Source organism: Pristiophorus japonicus, chromosome 7 (assembly GCF_044704955.1).
Source record: "Pristiophorus japonicus isolate sPriJap1 chromosome 7, sPriJap1.hap1, whole genome shotgun sequence".
NCBI classification, from domain to species: domain Eukaryota; kingdom Metazoa; phylum Chordata; class Chondrichthyes; family Pristiophoridae; genus Pristiophorus; species Pristiophorus japonicus.
The window spans coordinates 30,816,681-30,841,498 of NC_091983.1; the positions used below are offsets into that span (position 1 = coordinate 30,816,681).

A 24,818-nucleotide genomic window follows, 5' to 3' on the forward strand; every position below is an offset into this window, starting at 1 on the left:
TGAAATGATACAATGAACTCTGTACTCTGAGCCAGTGACCCAGTGTAACCTGGTCAATCTTTAATGGCTTCCAGAAGTGAAGATACAAAGGTGAAGTTCAGGTTATCTACTAGGCCCAGCACGAGTGTACCTATGACCCTAGGGCCGCCGACGGTAGTGACCTCTGTTGATGGGCAGACAATATGTACATATATTACACCATTTTACGCTCCCCCTCCCCGCCTCCCCAGTTCTTGGCACAAGTCCATATTACAAGTTCAGATGGTCCGGAGCCCTTCGTTCCCTGGTTGACCGTCTCAGTACAATCCCAGTGCTTTCCGAGACTCTCACGACTTGGGGTTGGGCGTTGACCACCATGGGTCTCAGTACAATCCCAGTGTTTCCGAGTCTCTCACGACTTGGGGCTGGGTGTTGACCACCGTGGGTCTCAGTACAATCCCAGTGTTTCCGAGTCTCTCACGACTTGGGGCTGGGCGTTGACCACAGTGGGTTCTTCTGATGGCTGGAATGGAGTTGGTTGGCCATCTAAACTCGCGGTTTCTTCTTCCAACTCTGCCGGTTCATCAGTGTGTCTTAGCTTGATTTGATCAATGTGTTTCCTGCACGTCTACCCATTCTTGAGCTTAACCATCTACACCCGGTTACCCTCTTATCCGTAACATTTCCCGGGAGCCACTTGGGCCCTTGACCATGGTTAAGTACATACACTGGGTCATTTACAGATATGTCGCGTGACACTGCGGCACGGTCGTGATACCACTGCTGGCGTTGACGTCGGGTTTCGACATGATCGTTAAGGTCAGGATGGACTAGAAAAGAGCCTGGTTTTGAGGCCTCCCTTCATCAATAGTTCCGCAGGCGGGACCCCGGTGAGCATGTGTGGCCTTGTCCTGTAACAGAGCAGTATGCGTGACAGGCGTGTCTGCAAGGAACTGTGAATTACGCATTTCAAGCTCTACTCGATGGTTTGAACTGCCCGCTCCGCTTGACCATTGGATGCGAGTTTGAACTGGGCTGACCTCACGTGTTTTATGCCGTTGCGTTTCATGAACTCTTGAAACTCCAGGCTCGTGAAACACAGTCTGTTGTCACTGACAACGATGTCTGGCAGACCATGTGGCAAACATGGCTCTCAGGTTCTTAATGATGGCAGTGGAAGTGCTGGATGACATGATCACACATTCTATCCATTTGGAGTATGCATCCACCACCACAAAAACATTTTACTGAGGAAGGGGCCCGCAAAGTCGATGTGGATTCTAGACCACGGTTTGGAAGGCCATGACCACAGACTGAGCGGAGCTTCCTTTGGGGCATTGCTTTAACTGCATGCAAGTGCTGCACTGATGCACGCATGACTCTAAGTCAATGCCAGGTCACCAAACATGGGACTTGGCGATGGCCTTCATCATGGCAATACCGGGATGCGTACTATGTAGCTCCCGTACAAATCTTGCCCTGCCTTTCTTGGGCATTACAACACGATTACCCTACAGTAAATAGTCAGACTAGATGGAAAGCTTATCTTTGCAATGGCTGAACGGTTTGGTTTCATCACCCATTTCCTTGGGGATTGTCGACCAGTTCCCGATAAGAACACAACGTTTTACAACCGATAGGGTCGGATCCTGGCTGGTCCAGGTCTTAACTTGTTGAGCAGTGATGGGTGACACGTCACTCTCAAAGGCATCCATGACCATGAGTAGTTCTGCGGGCATTGGCGTTTCCACCTAGGGTAACCGGCTCAAAGCATCAGCACAGCTGTCGGTGCCTGGTCTATGGCGAATGACATAATCATAGGCAGATAATGTCAGCGCCCACCTCTGGATGCAGGATGACATGTTGGTATTGATACCTTTATATTCCGAAAACAACGATATAAGCGGCTTGTGATCGGTTTACAGCTCGAAGCAAAGCCCAAACAGGTACTGGTGCATTTTCTTTACCCCATAAACACATGCTAAAGCCTCTTTCTTTACCATGCTGTAGGCTCTTTCCACCTTGGACAGGCTTCGAGTCGCGTATGTAACTGGTTGTAGTTTGCCTGACTCATTGGCTTGCTGGAGTACGCAGCCGACCTCACAGGACGACTCATCACAGGTCAAAACTAGATGCTTGCATGGGTCATACAGTACCAGTAGCTTGTGGGGACACAACAGATTTCTAGCCTTCTCAAAGGCTCTGTCTTGAAGTTCACCCCATACCCAGTCATCTCCTTCCTGAGCAGCTTGTGCAAAGGCTCTAATATTATGCTCAATTTGGGTAAGAAGTTACCGAAGTAGAGGAGAAGACCCAGCAACGAATGTAGCTCCGTCACATTCTGGGGCCTGGGCGCATTTTTGATGGCCTCTGTTTTCACGTCTGTAGGCCTGATTCCGTCTGCAGCAATATTTCGTCCAAACAATTCGACCTCTGGTACCATGAAAACACACTTCGAACATTTCAGCCTGAGTCCCGCTTTGTCCAGACGACGCAGAACCTCTTCCAGATTGTGCAGGTGCTCGGTGGTGATTAGGATGTCATCTTAGAATACCACAGTCCTGGGGACGGATTTCAATAGGCTCTCCATGTTTCTCTGAAATATGGCTGCCACCGAACGAATGCCAAAAGGGTACCTGTTGTAAATAAACAGTCCTTTGTGTGTGTTGATGCACATAAGTTTCTTTGATGATTCAACCAGTTCCTGTGTCATGTAGGCTGGTGTTAGATTCAATTTGGTGAACGATTTTCCTCCGGCTAGCGTTGCAAACAGGTCATCAGCTTTTGGTAGCGGGTACGGATCTTGTTTCGAAACTCAGTTGATCGTGACCTTGGAGTCTCCACAAATCCTCACCGTGCCGTCGCTCTTTAACACCGGAACAATGGGCTGGCCCATTCATTAAATTCGACCGGTGAGATGACACTCTCTCATTGTAGCCTATCCAATTCGTGCTCGACCTTTTTTCTCATCATGTGCGGGTCCGCCCTGGCTTTGTGATGGATGGGCCTTGCGTCTGGGCCTAGGTGAATCTGCACCTTGGCTCCCTTGAAGCTGCCAATTCCTGGTTCAAACAGTGAGGGAAATTTGCTCAGCACTTGAGCACACAAATCATCATCCGCTGATGACAAAGGTTTGATATCGTACCATTTCCATTTTATTTTCAAGTGCCAACTGCTGCCAAATAACGATGGGCCGTTGCCCGGGTCAATCCATAATGGTAGCTCATGAACCACTCCCTCGTATGACGCTCTTACTGCTGCACTACCGATCACTGGTATGAGCTCTTTGGTGTAGGTACGCAATTTCACATTTATCGGACTCAGCTCGGGTCTCTCTGCCTTGGTCTCCCACAGTTTTTCGCAAGTCCTCAGGCTCATTATTGATTGCCTCGCACCCGTGTCTAATTCCATGGATACCGGCATGCCATTTAATTTTAGCTCCATCATTATCGGTTGGCTCTTTGTTAGTAATTTTACTTCCATCATTATCGGTTGGCTCTTTGTTAGGAATGCACGTACGCTATACATTTTTCCTCGGAGCTCTCAAATGCCTCAGGCTGCATCGCCAGATCCACGCTGGATTGATCATCATCCACGTGATGTGTCGCAGCTCGCTTGCTCTGCTGTGGACACGTCTGCTGAGGATGCCCCGTCTTTGCACACCCTCTGCATACATACTGCCTGAAGTGGCACTGATGGAGTCGGTGATTGCCCCCGCAACGCCAACACATTGAACTTGGATTTGCGCCCGATGGCAGGCTTTGAGCGGCTCCCGTTCTCGCATACGCAGTCGAATAGGCCCTCGATGGCGAACTTTGAGCGGCTCCCGGTCTTGAAGACACAGTCGAGTAGGCCCTGCCATGTGCAGCTCTGCCGGCCGTCGAAACAATTTGGTGCACCGTGCTTGCCGTGGAGTTCTAGTTTTGTCGTGATATCTGCTTCATGCCTTTCTGCGTGGACATGCAAGCCTGGGCGATGGTGATGACCTTGCTGAGGTCCGGCGTCGCCGCAGCCAGCAGCTTACTTAAGTTCGCCTCATGGTTGACCCCGATCACCAAAAAGTCACGCAGCATGTCTTCCAATGCAGGCCCAAATTCTCAAGGCCCTGCAAGACATCACAAGTTGGCAACAAATGTCGCTACGTCCTGGCCTTCTGGACGAACATGCTTATAGAAGCGATATTTGGATACGAGGATTCCTTCCGTGAGTTTAATGTGTTCCCGAACTAGAACAGTTCTTTGTAATCCTTTTCTGTAGGAAGAGCAGGTGAGAGCAGATTCTTGATGTGTGCACAGATCATGGGGCCACAGATGGTGAGAAGAACTGACCTGTGTTTCTCTGCATCCTTGTCTTTGTTTAAGTCGTTTGCAGCGAAATCCTGGTCAAGATGATCCATGAAATCTCCCCAATCCTCTCCCTCATTGAATCTCATGAGAATTCCAACAGTACTCGATAGTGCTGTGCTCTCCATGCTTTAGCGTGGGTTCATATTTGCCTCGTCGCCAGTTGTGGTGAATGAAATGGTACAATAAACTCTGTACTGTGAGCCAGTGACTAGGTGTCATCTGGTCAGTCTTGAATGGCTTCCAGAAGTGAAGATACAAAGGTGAAGTTCAGGTTATATACCGGACCCAGCACGAGTGTACCTATGATCCTAGGACCTCTACATCAATGGACCCTGTCTACTACTTCCTCAAAAAATTGAATTTGGTTTGTTAGACATGACCTACTCTTTACAAATCCAATAAGGCTCTTTCTAATCAGCGCAAAATGTCTCTAAGTACTCAATGACTTTTTCCTTTAATTATAGATTCTGATAACTTCCCACACAGATGTTAGACTAACAGGTCAATAATTTCCTGGTTTCTCTCGCTCACCTTTCTTAAATAATGGAGTTACATTTGCAATTTTTCAATCTAAAGGGACAATTTCTGAATCAAGAGAGCTTTGGAAATTTATGGCTAAAGGCATCTGCAACTTCTTCACCTGTTTCCTTTAAAACCCTAGGGTGAAAACCATCAGGTCAATCTTTAGTGCCGTTATTTGTTCTAATACTGTTTTCTTATTTACGCTAACTTTAGTGAGCTTCATTATTAGCTTCCCATGAATCATAGAATGCCGTGGTGGGATCTGAAATCATGTCTCCGAATAATTAGTGCAGATCTCTAGATTACTAGTTCAGTAACATAACCACTATGCTACGGTACCCCTTGCTCACTGAGTATTTCTAGCATTTTCTGTTTTTATTTCAGATTTCCAGCATCTGCAATACATACCCTGTAACTGTGACTCTTAGAAACCATCAGTTCATCTTGAAACATTCCTCCCTCAAATTGGTGTGCAACCAAAGTTTGGAAAAAATATTTGATTGGTTCTAATAGCTTTCAGTCCTGCCCTCCAACTGATCCAAAGTGCTGCTTATGAATAACCTGCTATCTCATTTCCTTCTGAATGACTGACATGGGCTGAAAAGCTGACAGCTTAAAAAAAGGTTGGTATGTATTAGTATTTTTAGCATCACAGAGGATTTTGAAGTCTTGTCAAGGAAGCATTTGGTATATTACGAGGACTGAGTGTAAATCTATCCTAAGGAGAAGACTGGAAGCGGACTACTGTATAACAATAGTTTAAAGAGGAAGGAAAGTCAAGAGGAAATATGATGGCTCATATTCTAAGGGAAATATTTTTTAATATTTTAATTAACAGGACTGAGGTTAATTTTACAACTTAGGCTTTCTTGAAATTAGTGCACTCAATTTGGACCCTGAAGATATACCATCCATTAAATTGTGCACCTTGCAGCCACTGTTCCCCCAAACTTTGCGCGTGTGTGTGGCCGCACAGCACTCTTGATTGGGCAGCGCAATTCAATAAATGGACAGAGTGACTATATGCACTGTGTTTTTTCTGCACCTGCATCCTCGAGGATTCTGCCCCGACGCCTCTCGCGCATGCTCAGACTCCTCGGACCCGAAACCGGAACTGGAAGTGGGGCCCCGACGAGTCCACATGGAGTCCACTGCTGAAACATTGCTTCCAGCCTTTGCATCATTGCAGCCTTCTGTGGGAGAGAAAACATCGGAGGTAGTGGGGGAGAGAGGGGGACAGAGAAAAGCAGTGGGCGGGCGGGCTGGTGGGGAGAGAGGCGGCATGGCGGGGGGGAGAGACAGAGAACCGGGGTGGGGGGGAAGAGAGAGAGAGCCGGGGGGGGCGGGGGGAGGAGAGAGGGAGATGTGGGGGGGAAGAGGTAGAGAGACGGTGAGGGAGAGAGAGAGAGATGGGGAAGTGGGATGGGGATGGAGGAGAGAGAAGGAACTCAAGGAAGACGTATCACGTTCTTCCAACCCCCTTTACACCCACAGCCGATTTCACGGCAAGTTTGGTGCATGTGTTACAGGGGACATCATTGGAGTGGATGAAATTCAGAAGTCAGGACACTGTCACTATTCACTTCATACCCAATAAACCTGTTAACAATCCATGACCCACACACAATGCCCCATCTATGGCGGTGGTGGGGGGTAAGGTGCTGGGGTAATCGACTTCGGCTGGGGGAGGCAGCACTTGGGCTTGGGGTGGGGATGGGAACTTGGGCTGGGGGTGTCAGGGATTTTGGCTGGGGGAGGAGAAGCATGCACTTGGGCTGGGCTCAGGGATTTGGGAGGTTTTTGCTCAGAGCTCTATCCTCTCTGTGACTGCTTGCAGGGGAGTTCTGAAGTCAGAATGGCTCGAATTACACTTTGCAAAGTCACTCAGAACTTGGGCTGGGCGGTTCCAATTACACACTCCAGAGATACTTCTGGGTGTGGTTTATCCTACAAGGAGACCAATCCGCAATCAGGTCATGTGATAATGGAGTGCCAATCAGTCAGAAACACAGTGCAAATAAGCCCGACCATAAACGGGCCGCGCACTCGCACTCCTGCGGCACACTGAAGCTTCGTGCCAGAGATGCTGATGGGAGGCAGCTGCGGGTAACCACCCCTCACTGCCAGCGTGTGATTGGCAGGCCTGTCCAGCCACTGACATGCATTTGCAGGCTTTCTCAACCAGGGTTCCCTGGCCAATCAGTGCAAAGAGAAGGCAGAACCCATTTCCCCCCCAAACACACATAAGTGGCTGGACAGGCCTGCCAATCACACTGGCCCGCCAATCAGACAGCTGGCAGTGAGAGGCGGTTACCCCGTAGCTGCCTGCCTCGAGTCAGCACCTCTGGCGAGAAGCTTCAGTGTGCCGCAGGTTACGCGAGTGTGGCCCAAGGCGGTTATTCCTCTTGGGCCACACTCATCGGTCAAAGAAAGGCAAATCAGTAAGTAAGCATGTATGTGAATGCATAAAGTGTAATAAACAAGGTAAGTGAGCTACTGGCACAAATAGCCACATGGGAATATGACGTGGCAATAACTGAGACCGGGCTCAAAAGGCAGGATTGGGTATTAAATATTCCTGGTTATAAGGTGTTAGGGAAAGATAGGGAAGGAAAGATAGGAGGTGGTGTGACAGTATTGGTTAAGGAGAATTTTACAGTGCTGGAGAGGGAGGATATCCTGGAGGGGTCAAGGACACCATCTATATGGCTAGGAATCATAACAGTGTAAGGGCAGAGAAGGGGAAGAATTTCAGAAGTGGGTTCAGGAGAAATTTTTTGATCAGTATGTTTCCGGCCTGATGAGGGAGGAGGCATTGCTGGATGAAGCATATAGAAGGGTGGGTATGCTTCAGAGACATGGACAATGTACAGCAGGCACCTCAAAGCACTAGAGAAGTATCACGAACGCTGCCTTTGCAAGATCCTGCAAATCCATTGGCAGGATAGGCGCATCAACGTTAGTGTTCTCGCTCAGGCCAACATCCCTAGCATCGAAGCATTGACCATACTCGATCAGCCCCGATGGATGGGCCACATTGTCCACATGCCGGATACTAGACTCCCAAAACAAGCACTCTACTCGGAGCTCCGACACGCAGGGGAGTCCCAGGTGGACAGAGGAAACGCTTCAAGGACACCCTCAAAGCATCCTTGAAAAAGTGCAACATCCTCACCAACATCTGGGAATCCCTGGCCCAAGAACGCTCAAAGTGGAGGAGAAGCATCCGGGAAGGTGCCGAATGTCTTGAGTCTCTTCGCCGGGAGCACACGGAAGCCAAGACAGTGGAAGGAACGCACGATACCCCAAGCACCCCACCCACCCGTCCCTACAACCACCATCTACCCCACCTGTGACAGCGACTGTAGATCCCGCATTGGACTCATCAGTCACCTGAGAACTCATTAGTGTGGAAGCAAGTCATCCTTGGCTACGAGGGACTGCGTAAGAAGAGAAGGAGATTGCTGGATTTTGTTCTGGGGGATGAGGTAGGTCAAGTGGAGCAAGTGTGAGTAGGTGAACATTTAGGGAACAGTGATCATAGTATTATAAGGTTTAAATTAGCTATGGAAAAGGACAGCGAGTAATCTAGAGGAAAAATGTTTAACTGGGGGAAGGCCAATTTCAGTGGGATGAAAACGATCTGGCCTGGGTAAACTGGAATCAAAGACTGGCAGCCAAAACTGTAGTGGAATAATGGGCTGCCTTTGAAGAGGAAATAGTTTGGGTACAGTCAAGGTGTATTCCCACGAGGGGGAAAAATAGGGCAACTGAAGTCAGAGCTCCCTGGTTGACGAAACAGATAGAGAATATGATGAAGCAGAAAAAGAGCGCATATGACAGATGTCAGGTTGCAAATACATCTGAGAATCAGGCAATATATCGAAAGATCAGAGGAGAAGTGATAAAGAAAATAAGAGGGGCAAAGAGAGGGTATGAGACTAAAATGGCAGCCAACATAAAAGTACTCAAAAAGTCTTCTATAGGCATATAAATAGTAAAAGGGTAGTAAGTGGAGGGGTGGGACCAATTAAAGGAGACCTACGCATGGAGGCAGAGGGTTTGATTGAGGTACTAACTGAGTACTTTGCATCTGTCCTCACCAAGGAAGAGGATACTGCCATAGAAATAGTGAAAGAGGAGGTAGTGGAGACACTTGATAGGATAAAAAATGATAAAGAAGAGGTATTAGAAAGGCTGGCTGTACTTAAAGTAGATAAATCACCAGGAGCAGATGGATGCATCCTAGGATGCTGAGGGAATTGAGGGCGGAAATCGCGGAGGTACAGATCATAATATTCCAATCCTCCATAGATATAGGGTAGTGCCAGAGGACTGGAGAATTGCAAATGTTATACCATTGTTCAAAAAAGGGTGTAAAAATAAACCCAGTAACTACAGACCAGTCAGTTTAACCTTGGTGGTGGGGAATCTTTTAGAAACAGTAATCAGGGACAAAATTAACAGTCACTTGGATAGGGGTGACTTATTTCTGGAAAGCCAGCATGGCTCTGTTAAAGGCAAATTTTGTTTAACCAACTTGATGAAGTTTTTTGATGAGGTAACGGAGAGGATTGATGAAGGTAATGCGCTTGTATGTGGAATTCCAAAAGTCATACGACAAAGTGCCGCATAATAGGCTTGCCAGCAAAAATGAAGCCCGTGTAATAAAAGAGACAGTGGCAGCCTGGATACGAAATTGGCTAAGTGACAGGAAAGAGAGCGCAGTGGTGAACAGTTTTTTGGACTGGAGGAACCCTGTTCCCCAGGTATCAGTTCGAGGACCACTGCTTCTTTTAATATCTATTAATGAAAGCATCATGACCTCGCCCTCTGGCGGGCAGGCACCTGTGTTACTCTTGTTCCCGACCTGCAGGCCTCTCATGTCTGGTGTCTCATCAAATGCAGATCCTGCCTCTAAGCTATTCTCTAAATTACGTGCAGTGTCAGTATCTGAACTAATAGCTGCGCGTTCCATTGAAACTTTTTAATACGTTGAAGGTGGTATATAAATATAAGTTGTTGTTATTGAGTGTGAAATCGAGTGACAGTGTTTCTTCTTCATCACTGTCTTCCTGTTCTTCCACCTGTTGCTCTTCCACCACTGCTTGGCCAGGTTGCAGTTCTTGGGAATCTGAAAGGAGGAAGGCACAAGAGTAGGGTTGCAGTGTGAGGAGGGGGGGAGGGGCGTGGAGAAGAAAGTAATGCATGCTTGCACCATCTGCAACTTGTAAATCAGAAGAGATTGTGGGATGAGGGGGAAGTGGGATGTGAGAAGGATTAGATATGAGGATACCGTAACCTTCGAAGGTTTCAGCCCAGCCACTGGCAATAGCCTCAGCGCTGACTGCTCCAATGATGGCAACCGCCATCTCCTCCATCGGGGTAACAACAAGCAGCCATGCCTGTACCCACTGGTTCCCTCTTGTTGCCTCCGATTATGCACCAACTTGTCCTGCAAGAGAGAGGGACATGTGACAGTGAGCATGGGGCAATGTGTTTGGGTGATATGCCTGTCATGGTTGAATAACTGGTAGAGTGTGCAAGCTGTGAGATGTGTGTGTGAGGCTTGCAGCAGTGCTAAGTGTGTGAGGGTGAGGTGAGGCTATGAATGTGAGGAATGAGTCCTGATTGGTTGCTGGTAGGTGAGTGATGGGGGTGTGGTGCATTGAGCAGTGTATGAGGATAGGGTGCAGTTGGTGGGATATGCTATTTGAAGTTGAATTCACTGACCTTGATTACTCGTGTGAGGTCATTGAACTTCTTCTGGCACTGCATCCAGGTCCTCGAGGCTTGACTCCCGGCATTGTCTGTGATGGCTATCTGCTCCCACTGCCTTTTGAGATATTGTCTGGAGGGCCTCTTGGCACCCTGTGGATAGAGGACTGCTCTCCACCTCCTCCACCAATGCCTCCAGTGCAGCGTCAGAGAACCTTTGACCATGCTCTCTCCCCTGTTGTGCCATAATTCACTCTTCTTCCTGCTCAGACTATCTTCCACAAACAATTCCAGCACCTGCTCCTGCCAGAATACACCTCCCTTTAAGAGGTGGAGTCTGGCTTTAAGAAGTGCAGGTGGCTTTAACTGGTGCTAGCCTCGCACAAATGTGGGTACCCTGCTGAGGCATGCAGCCACTCAACAGCTCCGTTAGCACTGGCTGCACACAGCACTCATGCAGATTAGCAGGCAGCACGAAGTTGGCGTGCTGTGTGCATCGGAAGCAATAGGGGCGGGTTAATCACGCATCACGATCCTTGCGCCCGTTTTCAAGGGATATCCAATTTAGCCCCCAAACCTTCTGGTGCAATTAACCTAGCAGTGTTAGAGCTTTGATTCGTTATGACCTTCAGGTTAGATTATTTTATGGCTAAAAGCCTGGGTAAAGGTATTTTCACAGCATTCAGTTCAACAGCTGAACTCCATTTTATGTGGTCAACTTTCAAGTTAAAACTTCACCTTCGAAGGCTCCCTTTGGGTAACTTACCAGTCACTATTCCTACAAGGTCTTGGCTGAGCCAATAGCAGAGCTTTGTCACTGGCTTCCCAGCTTATAACCAAAATCCTCCAAGATCCTTCTGCTCTGACATTCCCAAGAAGATCTACCCAGGATGGTAACATGTGTGCTCGGTGCTGGATAGAGAACACTCCACAGCTTGCTTGCCATCCCACATAGCGGCTGTCCTTTGCAGTCTTTTTCATCCTCTTCCACTAGGTGTAGAGCAAGTGGCGCTCTGAACCCAACTCAATAACAGCAGACTTTCGCAGTGACTGACCACCCAGCACTGAAACTAAGAAGTAAGCAGCCACTCATGCAATGCCTACTTCAAAGTGGAGTTTGAAAGACAGCACACGAACCTACTGGGACTTTGGCAAATAGGGAATGAGCGTAACGAGCAATAATCCCTTTTTCAGTCAGTGTAATTGGTCAGCAACACACAGCCGCCACTTGCACTTGCCAGCAATTTTGATGTTCTTCTCAAAGTGGGAATTAATCATACCATACAGCACAGTCTACAAATCACTGGTGATTAATGTACAACACTGAGGCACTGGAATTTCTATTTTCATATCAGTCAGTTTTTTAAAGTCCAGATTTATGATGCAAGTATTTAGTTAGTGCCTCTGAAGTCTCGGGGGAAAAAATTATTATGAAAAAGGCAGAGGAGCGATAGCGTAGGGAAGAATGCCCGGGGGTTAAATTGGATGGCCCCCGAGAATGGGTGTGGGGATCACGATGCGCGATTAACCCACGCCCGTCCAGTGTAATGCAGGCAGCACACCAACTTCGTGTTGCCTGCTTATTATCATGATTTCTGCCTGTAGCCAGTGCTAATCGCACAGTTCATTGGCTGCACGCGTCAGCAGGGGGCCGAATATCGTTAGTAACGTGCCTGCACTACTTATAGCTCGCTTGCACCTTTTAAAGGGGAGGTGCAGCGTGGCTGGAGCAGGTACTAAGAGTCATTCTGTAACTGAATCTGACCTGGAAAAGAGAGAAGAATGGCTGACCATGGAAGAGAGTGGCCACCCAAGTTTTCGGACACTGCACTGGTGGAGGAGATGGAAAGGAGGAGAGATGTCCTGTATCCTCAGCGGGGTAGTAGGCCCTCCAGACGCACCGTGAGGAGGTAGTGGGAACAGATAGCCCAAGGCCCTAGATGCAGTGCAGCATGAAGTTTAATGACCTCACATGAGAGGTCAAGGTCAGTGAATGCATCTTCAAATGCCATATCCTACTAACTGCACCACTAGCCTCACACACTGCTCAATTCACCACATACCCACAATCTCTATCATTCAGGACTCATAACTAACATTCATATGCTTCACCTCACTCTCACACACTTAGTTAGCACTGTCGCAAGCCTCACACCACATCTCACATCTTCTCCACAGTGCAAGCTATTTAACCATGACAGCCACATCACCCAAACATATTGCCTGACACTCACCGACACACTTCCCTCTCTCTTGCAGGACAAAGTGGCGGACAACTGGAGGCAGCAGGAACTAACTGGAGGGGGAAAGCCATGCCTGCATGTTCTACCCCCCCATGGAAGAGACGTTGCTGACTATTATGGGAAAGGCAATTGTTGAGGTCATGGCCACCGGCAATGTTTAATCTATTGAAGATGACGGTATCCTCATATCTAATCCTCCTTCTCACATCCCACTTGCCTCTCATCCCACAATCTCTTCTGATTTACAAGCTGCAGGTGGTGTAAGCATGCACTTCTTAATTTCTCCTCTCCCCTCACCACATCCCTACTCTTGTCTCTTTTTCCTTTCATATACCCAAGAAATGCAACCTGCCCAGGCAGTGGAGGAAGAGCAAGAAGCCAATGATGATGAAGACACACCGTCACTCGATTTCACACTGTCAGCCACCAGATCAGATGCTGACACTGCGCGTAATTTAGAGGATAGGATAGAGGCGGGATCTGCACCTGGTGAGTCACCGAGAACAATTGCGCTGCAGCCAGGACAGGGGTCAGGATAGTGCAGCTGTCAGTTTGCCGGAGGACAAGGTGACACACGTGTTCTGCTGTAGAGGACTCAGAAGAGGACTTCAATGGGCCAGGCTACAGAAAAAGGCTGTTGGATGTACACACCGAAATGCTTGTTGCATTGGGAAGCCTGCCAGAAAGCCTGCATTCAATGACAAAGAACATGGTGGTGTCCGCCACCATCTTGGCATAGGGCTTTTCACAGAGCTTGAAGCCCATCTTTTCCAGCATGGAATAGGTGGCCACCTCCACGAACATACTTAGAACATAAGCACATAAGAAATAGGAACAGGAGTAGGCCATGTGGCCCCTTGAGCCTGCTTGAGCCTGTAGAAATAAGCATGATGCTGGGTATGATGGGTGACATCTCAGCTTCCACTGAAGCTCAAACAGCAGCCACTCAATGTCTGAGTGCTGCACTGGAAGCTCAGACTGGTGCCATCATGGCTCTGTATACAAAGGGGATTCCAGGGTATCACAGCAGTCCAGCAATCTGTTCACCAATAAATGACTAGGAATACTGTGGCGCTGCCCCGGCGGAGTGACAGTGGCTCTGTGGAGGACTAACCAGCTGTCCTCTCTCAGGATGACAGCATTCGTCCTCCGACTCCTACCACTCTGTCAGTGCCCATGCTGCTGCCTGTCAGCCAGCCAGCTCAGACTGTTGCCACACACGCCGAGGTGATGCAGTCCGCAGCCAGACATTCTAAGGCTAGAGCTGCTTGAAGTCATCCTACAAGTCCATCTGCAGTCTCCCCCACTGAAAGTCAGCAGCCTTCCACCAGCCATGCTGCAGCCAGAAGGGTAGCACTTCGTTGGAGCACTAGGACAGGCAAAGGCACATGCAAGACAGGCGCTAAGGGAATGCACGAGGGTGATTAGTTTATGATTGTATGCAATATGCCATGATTTAATCCATAAATTTGGTTTGGAATATGTATTTTGTGTTGGCTTTATTTTTGTATTGTGGTCAATTGGACGATGTGATAGTCAGTGACATAGAGAAGGTGGGACTGTTGGTGAATGGGGAATTGGGGTCGAGATTATTGGAATTGCAGTTGACTTAGTTCTTCATGTAAAGCCTGGGCTGAAAGGGGCTGTCCCTTCCCTTCCACTCCCTTGTCCTCCATTTCCTCCCCTTCCTCCAGCACCTCCTGCTCCTCGTGCTTCTGCTCCTGAGCTTCTCTCCTGTTAGGTGGTGGCAAGGGCTGTTCCCACATGGTGGCAAAGTTGTACAGCATTCAGCATACCACCACAAATCTTGAAACCCACTCAGCCAAGTAATGCAGGGCTCCTCCAGCACTTTCCAGGCAGCAGAATTATTGCTTCAGCTAGCCAATGGTCTGCTCTGTCACATTTCTTGAGACAGCATGGCTCTCATTGTATGCATACTGCGCACGTGTGCGTGGGTTTTGAACTGGTGTCACAAGCCATGTGGTCAGTGGATAGCCCTTGTCGCCCAGCAGCCAACCTTTGGTTTGCGGTAGTGGCTGAACTACAGCTGGCACAGCGGACTGCCGCAGAATGAAGGCTTCATGACTGCTGCGAAGATATCGGGTATTGACTTGCATGTCTACGTTCACACACCAGCTGCATGTCGTGGGAGTGGAATCCCTCTCGGTTCAGGTACATGGCAGAGTTGACACGCAAATCAATGTGCGTGCAGTTTTGCTCCATTCCAAGAGGACGGCCTACAAGTACACCCATGTGTGAGAGCAACTGGTTTGTGCAGCAGCCGTGACGTCTGCAAAAATTACTTCAGCCCCAGCCACACCACTCTCTGTAGACTTTTGCAACTTGAAACAACTATAGAGAGCATCAAAAATGTGTAGAATTGTAGCAACAGCCAGAAGAAATCAACCAGCAACTAACCTATAAGTAGTTGATGATCCTTTTAAATCGTGCTGGTGGTGGGCAGGGGGGGGAGCTTAACACGTGTTCAGCTCTGCTAGCTTAAGAGAGGGTGTTGCTGGAGCATGGAGGTCCAAAATGGCAGCACTGACATAACACTAATCTGACATGATCTGCCTGCTCTGCATAATTCCGGCGGATGTTAAGTGTGTGCGCGTGAACTCCTTTAACCCCCTTTACCAATATGTAGTCCATGCAATTCACGTCAGAAGTGTGCTCGCACGTCACGGATGCCCCTTCGGAACTCTAAGGGCCTAGTAGTGCCCAAAAAACGGGCATCACTGAGCCCAATTTCGCCCCCACACCCATCTCTGAAACAGCAGGGTGTAGATTCGATTGCCATAACCAATCTCGTCGGCCACTGTTGTGAGACTGCTTTATTTCACTTTGACCAGTAGATGGAGCATCATGGTAGCATGGTCCCAGTCAGTTAGCTTTGCTTTGAATATATTGGGGAAACGTCAGGAAATAGGATACAAAAGCTGATGTGAATGTTAAACTTGTATCGAACCTTGGCTGGAACAAACTTGGAATACTGTACATCATCATAATCATAGGCAGTCCCTCGGAATCGAGGAAGACTTGCTTCCACTCTAAAATGAGTTCTTAGGTGACTGAACAGTCCAATACGAGAACCACAGTTTCTATCACAGGTGGGACAGACAGTCATTGAGGGAAGGGGTGGGTGAGGAACCTGGTTTGCCGCACGCTCGTTCCGCTGCCTGCGCTTGATTTCTGCGCAGGCAGAAATTACAATAAAGGATGATATAGAACTGAGAGGTTAAAACTATCAGAAAAGATTGAACAGTCTGGGTCTCTTTTCTCTAGAAAAGAGAAGGATGAGGGGTGACCTAATAGAGGTCTTAAAGATAATAAAGGAGTTTGATAGGTTAGATGTAGAGAAGATATTTCCACTTGTGGGGAGAACAAAACTAGGGACAATAAATATAATATAGTCATTAAAAAATCCAATAAGGAATTCAGGAGAAACTTCTTTACTCAGAAAGCGGTTAGAATGTGGCACTCGTTACAACAAGGAGTAGTTAAGATGAATATCGCAGATACATTTAATAAGAAGATAGATAAATACATGGGGGAGAAAGGAATATAAGATTATGTTGATAGTGTTAGATGAAGAGTGATGGGAGGAGGGTCGTGTGGAGCATAAACTCCGACATAGAGCAGTTGGACCGCATGGCCTGTTTCTGTGCTATACATTCTATGGGTTGGATTTTTGGGTCTTCTGCGCTCTGGGTTTCATCTGGGCGGGCGGTCAGCCTCCAGCGCCCTGCAGCGATCCTCAGGTCGGGTTTTATGGTGGCGTGGAGCAGCACCACCCGGAAGAGCTGCACCGGTGTGCAACACCCCTGGCTGCGACACCGGTGTGAGTTTGAGCTCCTGTCCAATCCATCCGCCCAGAAGTGCGCATCCATGGAGGAAGGAAGAGAAGAAGGAAGGGAGGAAGGGAAGGGAAGGGAAGGGAGGGAAGGGAAGGGAAGGGGAGGGAAGGGAAGGAGAGGGAAGGGAAGGGAAGGGAAGGAAAGGGAAGGGAAGGGGAGGGAAGGGAAGGAGAGGGAAGGGAAGGGAAGGGGAGGGAAGGGAAGGGAAGGGAAGGGGAGGGAGGGAAGGGAAGGGGAGGGAAGGGAAAGGAAAGGAAAGAAGGATCCCATTAGTGGAGCGGTAGGTAATGGACTCCCAAGGTAAGTGTGATTGTTTTTTCTTTTAATTGTTTAGCGATTTGTATTCTGGTGATGTGGGTAATATTTTGGGAATGTTTTTGCGGGTTTTTTTTAATGTTTTACCCCCCCACCTTCCCCAGACGTCTCTCGGAGTGCTCCTGGCCCGACTCTTTAGCTCAGGAGTTTCCCATCCTTGCACCAAGAGAGGTGTACAATGCCTCCATTAGTGCTGCTCCCCCTGATGCAGGGCCCAGATGCCCAAACTTAACTACGAGAGCACAAACTATTCCCGGCCGCTAACATTCCCGCCCCACCGCCATTATCACCCCAAAAGCCTAAAATCTAACCCTATGTATATATATATATATATAAACTTATAATTCAACTTTCTATTTAATTGCAGCCACTCAAGGAACTGAAATAGTTTTCAAAGATGTTCGTCACAGCTACTGTTCATCAGTACTTTGTGGAAAGCTGGTTGTATCTTCTGCAACATTATTGACTCGGATTAAGTTCCGTTCTTATTGTAGAAAAGTAGGAAAACAAATTAGATACTTTTTTCTACTCTTCCATCCTGCTGAGCTAGATACGAAAATTACAACTTTCAGAAGTCCACGACTTCACTTCAACGTTCTGTATGATTTTATTGTCCATGTTAATACCTGGACTCAGGCAACTTTTCTTCACTCTGAAAATACAAGTTATTGGTGAGGATGCAAGTCTTGGAAATGATCTAATTTATCAAGTTCGCATTTAATTGCTCTAGCTGTCAATTCATGTACTTTAGACCTCTCAGGAGATTGTAAATGAGAAAAGCTTTAATCTTGTAATTATTACTGGTTGGCTGCTGGGTATTACAGCTTAGTAATTTCAAGCAAAAAGAAAAGTGTGCTTCTGATTTCCACCTGAAGTTCCAGATGTAGTTGGACCTTGATTTGGGAGTGCCAACAAGTTTGAACATAAGAACATAAGAAATAGGAGCAGGAGTAGGCCATACGGCCCCTCGAGCCTGCTCCGCCATTTTATACGATCTTGGCTGATCCGATCATGGACTCAGGTCCACTTCCCTGCCCACTCCCCATAACCTCTTATTTCCTTATTGGCTAAGAAACTGTCTATCTCTGTTTTAAATTTATTCAATGTCCCAGTTTCCACAGCTCTCTGAGGCAGCGAATTCCACAGATTTACAACCCTCTAAGAAAATAAATTTCTCCTCATCTCAGTTTTAAATGGGTGGCCCCTTATTATAAGTTTGGATCTGTGATTCTAATCTCGTGAGAATCACTGGTGAGTCCACATTTTGAACACTAACCCTGAATTTGTGAGACCACCAACATTGGAACTGCACTTGCCTGAGGCACTGGGTGCACTTGCCCTCGAAGGAGGCAAGGCTGGCCACCCCTTCATTTCAATTCTTTCCCTACACATTGAAAACATACACAGGGAGGAATGCTACGTTTTGATTGGCTGGCAGGCACAAAATTGGGCAAGCCGACAGCTCTTAAAGGTTTGCGGCTTGCCATTAATATGGAGTTTAGTATTTTTCAGTCTGTCAATGAAGGGAGGTGCGACAGCATAGACAGCAAAACCTGTGCAGTGAGGGCTGAGCCTAAGACTTCCTTATTTAGTAAACTCCTGGAGGTCGTGCTTCCCTCGAGTGTTGATGGAAGGTGCTGGTTATTGGTATTAAATCACAGGTCCAAGGTGCTGGTGCGGAGGGGGCCGAGTGAGTGAACGAGCTCCCGCATGCTTGGAGCAAACATAAAAGCATTCAGTGGCATTAGGAAACATGGCAAAATAAGGCTCTGGGTCACTGCAGTCATGCAGAACGGATTGACATAGAGGCAGAAGAGTGACATCGAAAGGTCCATCTGTATGCAAGACCCAAAGCAGTGGGGGGGACAAACATAGGACAATCTTTTCTCCAAAGCTGATGCCATTGAGACGTTGGGGTTCTGTTGCTGAGTTAGACTGAGTGATTGTTTGGAAAGAGCAATGAAGGAGTAAAAATAAAATGGGGAAGGTGGGTCAACCGTGGCTAACAAGGGAAACTAAGGATAGTGTTAAATCAAAGGAAGAGGCATATAAATTGGCCAGAAAAAGCAGCAAACCTGAGGACTGGGGGAATTTTATAATGCAGCAGAGGAGGACAAAGGGTTTAATTAGGAGCAGGAAAATAGAGTATGTGAGGAAGCTTGCTGGGAACATAAAGACTGACTGCAAAAGCTTCTATAGATATGTGAAGAGAAAAAGATTAGTGAAGACAAATGTAGGTCCCTTGCAGTCAGATTCAGGTGAATTTATAATGGGGAACAAAGAAATGGCAGACCAGTTGAACAAATACTTTGGTTCTGGCTTCACGAAGGAAATACGAGGGGACTGAGGGTCTAGCGAGGAGGAACTGAAGGAAATCCTTATTAGTCAGGAAATTGTGTTAGGGAAATTGATGGGATTGAAGGCTGATAAATCCCTGGGGCCTGATAGTCTGCATCCCAGAGTACTTAAGGAAGTGGCCCCAGAAATAGTGGATGCATTGGTGATCATTTTCCAACAGTCTATCGACTCTGCATCAGTTCCTATGGACTGGAGGCTAGCTCATGTAACACCACTTTTTAAGAAAGGAGGGAGAGAGAAAATGGGGAATTATAGACTGGTTAGCCTGACATCAGTAGTGGGGAAAAAGTTGGAATCAATTTTTAAAGATGAAATAGCAGCGCATTTGGAAAGCAGTGATAGGATTGGTCCAAGTCAGCATGGATTTAAGAAAAGGAAATCATGTTTGACAAATCTTCTAGAATTTTTTGAGAATGTAACTAATAAAGTGGACAAGGGAGAGCCAGTGGATGTGGTGTATTTGAACTTTCAAAAGGTTTTTGACAAGGTCCCACACAAGAGATTGGTGTTCAAAATTAAAGCACATGGTATTGGGGGTAATGTATTAACGTGGATAGAGAACTTGTTGGCAGACAGGAAGCAGAGAGTCGGGATAAACGGGTCCTTTTCAGAATGGCAGGCAGTGACTAGTGGGGTGCCGCAGGGCTCAGTGCCGGGACCCCAGCTATTTACAATATACATCAATGATTTAGATTAAGGAATTGAGTGTAATATCTCCAAGTTTGCAGATGACACTAAGCTGAGTGGTGGTTTGAGCTGTGAGGAGGATGCTAAGAGGCTGCAGGGTGACTTGGACAGGTTAGGTGAGTGGGCAAATACATGGCAGATGCAGTATAATGTGGATAAATGTGAGGTTATCCACTTTGATGGCAAAAACATGATGGCAGAATATTATCTGAATGGTGACAGATTAGGAAAAGGGGAGGTGCAACGAGACCTGGATGTCATGGTAAATCAGTCATTGAAATTTGGCATGCAGGTACAGCAGGCGGTGAAGAATGCAAATGGCATGTTGCCCTTCATAGCTAGGGGATTTGAGTACAGGAGCAGAGAGATCTTACTGCAGTTGTACAGGGCCTTGGTGAGGCCTCACCTGGAATATTGTGTTCAGTTTTTGTCTCCTAATCTGAGGAAGGACGTTCTTGCTATTGAGGGAGTGCAGCGAAGGTTCACCAAACTGATTCCCGGGATGGCAGGACTGACATATGAGGAGAGACTGGATCGACTGAGCCTGTATTCACTGGAGTTTAAAAGAATGATGGGGGCATCTCATAGAAACATATACAATTCTGACGGGACTGGACAGGATATAAGTTGGAAGACTTGTCCTGATGTTGGGAAAGTCCAGAACCAGGGGTCACAGTCTAAGGATAAGGGGTAAGCCATTTAGGACCGAGATGAGGAGAAACTTCTTCACTCAGAGAGTTGTTAACCTGTGGAATTTTCTACCGCAGAGAGTTGTTGATGCCAGCTCGTTAGATATATTCAAGAGGGAGTTAGATATGGCCCTTATGGCTAAATGGATCAAGGGGTATGGAGAGAAAGCAGGAAAGGGGTACTGAGGTGAATGATCAGCCATGATCTTGTTGAATGGTGGTGCAGGCTCGAATGGCCTATTCCTGCACCTATTTTCTATATTTCTATGTTTCTATGGAAGATTTAATTGGCATTGGAGATACTGAACGAACTACTCTCATGTAGATTGGTGCTGATCCAATTGTTTAGCACCAGGAGCATGGCAAAGGAAAGATTTGATATGATCCTTTCTCTCATGGTCTCTGCATATTCTTGAACTCCAACTGAGCACATCAAAGAATTCATGGCATTATTTCAAAGTTTGCAGATGACATAAAATTCAGAAAAGTAGTAAACAGTGAGTAGGATAGTAACTTCAAAAGCACATAGATAAACTGGTGAAATGGGCAGATACATGGCAGATCAAATTTAACGCAGAGAAGTGTGAAGTGATGCATTTTATGTCAGCTGTTGCTCAGTGGGTAGCACTCTCACCTCTGAATAGAAGGCTGTGGGTTCATAGTCCCACTCCAGAAACTTGAGCACAAAAATCTAGACTGACACTCCAGTGCCATACTGAGGGAGTGCAGCGCTGTCAGAGATGTTGTCTTTTGGATGAGACATTAAACTCTGCTCTCTCAGGTTGACTTGAAAGATTCCATGGCATTATTTTGAAGAAGAGCAGGGGACAGAAATTCCCAGTGTCTTAGCTAATATTCAAACTGTACCTCAATCAACATCACAAGTAAACAGATTATCTGGTCATTGTTACATTGCTGCTGTGGGAGTTTACTTTGTACAAATTGGCTGCTGTGTTTCCTACATTACAAGTGACTACACTTCGAAAAGTACTGCATTGGCTGCAAAACACTTGGTCGATGTACTGAGGTCATGAAAGGCGCTATATAAATGCAAATTGTTATTTTCTTTTGGTAGGGAGAATGAGGAGAGGCAATATAAATTAAAAGGTACAATTTTAAAGTGGGTGCAGGAACAGAGAGACCTGGGGATTATGTTCAGAAAGTGTCAGGACAAGTTGGGACAAACAGGACAAGAAAGAAAGAACTTACTTACATATTGACTGACCTCAGGACATCCCAAAGTGGTTTAAGGCTAATGTTCAAGTGTAGTCACTATTGTAAGTAGAATAGATCTTTAAAGTTCTACTCCATAAAATGTGAATAATACAAGTTTCTTAGCATTAAGAAAAGACTGCAGTACAGCCAATTCAGCTAAACTAGAAAGGAATTAATGAGTGAAGAAAGAGGATAATGATGACTTACTGCAGACTCATCCCAGAATAATGCTTTGACATAAAAAGCAGTCTCCACTCTGCTGTTTGAATAGGATGAATGTTCCACAATCAGACAAAGAACTAATAAAGAAGAGTATTACTTTCAAAAGTTCATTATTTGCGTTTGTGATTGAACGTGAATACACTTGATGTCAAGGTGGCATTTGACTGAGCGTGTCATCAAGAAGCTCGAGTAAAATTAAAGTCGTTGGGAATCAGGGGGAAAAATCTCCACTGGCTGAAGTCATACCTCGCACAATGAAAGATGGTTGTGGTTGTTGGAGGCCAATCATCTTAGCCCCAGGATGTCGCAACAGGAGTTCCTCAGGGCTGTGTCCTAGGCCCAACCATCTTCAGCTGTTTCATCAATGACCTTCCTTCCAGCATAAGGTCAGAATGGGGATGTTCGCTGATGATTGCACAGTGTTCAGTGCCATTTGCAACTCCTCAGATAATGAAGCAGTCCATGCACACATGCAACAAGATCTGGACGACATTCAGGCTTGGGCTGATAAGTAGCAATTAACATTCACGCCACACAAGTGCCAGACAATGACCATCTCCAACAAGAGTCTAACCACCGCCCCTTGATATTGAACGGGAGTACCATTGCCGAATTCCCAATCATCAAAATTCTGGGGGTCACCATTGACCAGAAACTTAACTGGACCAGCCACATAAATACTGTGGCAACAAGAGCAGGTCAGAAGCTGGGTATTCTGTGGTGAGTGTTTGACCTCCTGACTCCCCAAAGCCTTTCCACCATCTATAAGGCACAAGTCAGGAGTGTGATGGCTGGATGAGTCCAGCTCCAACAACATTCAAGAAGCTCGATAACATTGAGGACAAAACAGCCCACTTGATTGGCATCCCATCCACCACCTTAAACATTCAACGATGAAGAAATGTCGCTATATTTCCAAGTCAGTATGGTATGCAACTTGGAGGGGAACTTGCAGGTGGTGGTGTTCCCATGGTGTTCCTTCATCGTCGCTGGGTCAAAATCCTGAAACTCCCTCCCTAACAGCACTGTGCAGTACCTCACAGACTGCAGCAGTTGAAGAAAGTACCTCACCAGAACTTTCTCAAGGGCAAATTGAGATGGGCAATAAATACTGACCTTGCCAGCGACACCCACGCTTCTTGAATGAATAAAATAAAAGATTTTACATGATTCCATCCTATTATTAGCTAGACTCAGGCAATCTGTCTTCATTGAAATCTAGTTGTGGAGTGCAAGTTAGAGAAACAATTTCATTTCATGTTTCTCAAGCTTATACTTAATTATTCTAGCTGTCAAATTATGTACGTTGAATCTCTCTCAAGAATGCAACTGCGGAAATACTATAATCATGTAATCACAAGTTGATGGTTGCTGGACATTAAAGCTTATTCATTTCACGCAAAGACAAAGTAAAGTGTGTTTCCAATTCCCATCTGCAATTCCATTATTGTTTGAGACGATACAGATTTACTTCGACCTTGATTTGGAATTGCTAAAAAGTTTGGGTGGAAGCTGAGATGAAACAAGTGATTCTAATTTTCTGTACATCACTGTTGAGTCCGTAATTGAAATTTCGGCCTCGGGATTTGGCTTGCACTCGAAATTGGTGTGCAGGAGCACCACGTGATATTGGTCCTCTTGCGTCATCATGATGCAACTGGTGTGCTAGTGCAGCCATGCTGCAGCCACTGGGGTAGCACTTTGTCGGAGCACAAGGGCAGACAAAGGCACACTGAAGACAGGCACTAAGGGAATGCACTAAGGGTGATTATTTGATTTTGTTATGTAATATTGGATTGATGGTGTGCTAGTCACAGCCCAAGAGACAGAGCACCAGTCGCAAAGAAGAGGAAAGTTGGTCAGCGGGGTCGTTGGTTAACGTTAAGTTCAGGAAGCGGAGATCAGGAGCTGGGTGACCGGCAGTAGCCTCCAGTTTCAATGTAGAGCCAGGAGGAGCACTTCTCCACATTCAGCTAAATAAAAATGTTGCTGGCAGCCTCAGTGGTGCCCTTAAGTCCACTGGATTGGCTGCTTTGGGCCCAAGTAAACTGATCCCAACATTCACTGAGGACGTGAACACCACATACTATATTGGACCCTTCAGCACTCTTTGTTCACCCAAAACCTGGGACTAAAATTCCAAGGGGCTCCGGAGGTCTCCTGCCATAACTCCAGCCACTTCGGCCATTTCTCACACGGGGTTTTACTGCTCTCACACCAGAGTTATGGTGGCAGCCCCCTTATCTTTTGAGTACATTGGTGCAACTGAGAGGATTTAGAGACTAGCAGAAACAAAGGCCCTGATATTTACTGGGGCAGGATTTCCAAGCTGGGGCCAGAGATTCGGGTCACGAACGCTGCATGTGTTTTTTTTTTTAGCGGGTTCCCAGCCAGTAAGCCAGCCTGATTGATGGGCGTGGCTCCCTGTCAGGCAGGGAACCACTGGGAACCCTGCAGCAGAGGAGCAGGTAGGGGGGTTGCAGAGTGGTTTGGAGGGTATCATCGGGGGTGATCGCGGAGGTTGGAGACAGATCGGCGAACGGAGATGTGGTGTCAGTGATCATTGGGAGGGGTCAGTGATCACGGCTGTTCTGATCGCAGGGGGAGGGTTCGGTGATCACATGGGGGGTCCAATCAGGTGGGGAGCAAGGCACAGTTAAAACTAAC

At 47.0% G+C, this 24,818-nt stretch overlaps 1 long non-coding RNA gene across 2 annotated transcripts in view; it reads left to right on the forward strand.

Moving 5' to 3' along the window:
* Positions 1 to 24,818, forward strand: part of LOC139266747 (uncharacterized) — a 36,800-nt gene that overhangs the window by 6,295 nt on the left and 5,687 nt on the right. For both annotated transcript variants that reach the window (XR_011593758.1, XR_011593759.1), the window contains exons 2-3: positions 5,232 to 5,470; positions 17,348 to 17,651. This is a non-coding gene — a long non-coding RNA (uncharacterized lncRNA). The remainder of the gene's footprint in view (positions 1 to 5,231; positions 5,471 to 17,347; positions 17,652 to 24,818) is intronic.